The following is a 911-nucleotide window of genomic DNA, read 5'->3' as shown; positions in this document are numbered from 1 at the left end:
AGCGAAGCTTGATGATCGAAGTGTCAAGCATGTGTTTGTTGGCTATGATATGAGTTCAAAAGGCTACAAGTTATAGAACCCAAGCAGTGGTAAGGTGGTGGTAAGTCACGATGTTGAATTTGATGAAAAATTAGCATGGGATTGGGGAGCTCAGAAAGAAACTTCATATGATTTTCTTCCATACATTAGTGATGAAGTAGAACAGAGACCGTGGAACCTGTGCAGGATACAACTCCACCTCCTTCTCCAACTAATGTTTCATCTCCATCTTCTCAAAAATTTCAAATGAACAGCCGCAAAGGACAAGGAGTATTCAAGAGCTCTATGAGGACACAGAAGAAGTTACTAATTTTGGTTTTTTATATTGTCTCTTTGCTGACAGTGAACCAATGAACTTTGATAAAGTTGTTACAAACAAAAAGTGGAGCCAAGCCATGGAGGAGGAGATTGAGTCAATAGAGAAGAACAATACTTGGGAGTTAACAACTCTTCCCAGGGGTCATCGAGCAATTGGAGTGGAATGGGTATACAAGATAAAGAAGAATACTGATGGAGATGTAGAGAGATACAAGGCACGACATGTGGCTAAAGGCTACAAGCAAAGTCAAGGCATTGACTATGAAGAAGTCTATGCACATGTTGCCCGCATGGAGACGATTCGTTTGTTGATATCTTTGGCGGCGCAAATGATGTAAAAGATCCATCAACTAGATGTCAAGTCAGCCTTCTTGAATGGCTATCTTGAAGAAGAAGTCTATATTAAACAACCATTGGGCTTTGTGGTCAAAAACCATGAATATAACGTATTACGGTTAAAGAAAGATTTATATGGATTAAAGCTAGCCACACGAGCATGGAATAGTTGCATCGACAAGTATTTTCAAGACAATAGGTTTACTCATTGTCTCCAT

This window comes from Nicotiana sylvestris, unplaced genomic scaffold, assembly GCF_000393655.2.
Source record: "Nicotiana sylvestris unplaced genomic scaffold, ASM39365v2 Un00030, whole genome shotgun sequence".
In the NCBI taxonomy this organism is placed as follows: domain Eukaryota; kingdom Viridiplantae; phylum Streptophyta; class Magnoliopsida; order Solanales; family Solanaceae; genus Nicotiana; species Nicotiana sylvestris.
The sequence above is the reverse complement of the archived record's forward strand: the minus strand, read 5'-3'. Positions refer to the sequence as shown.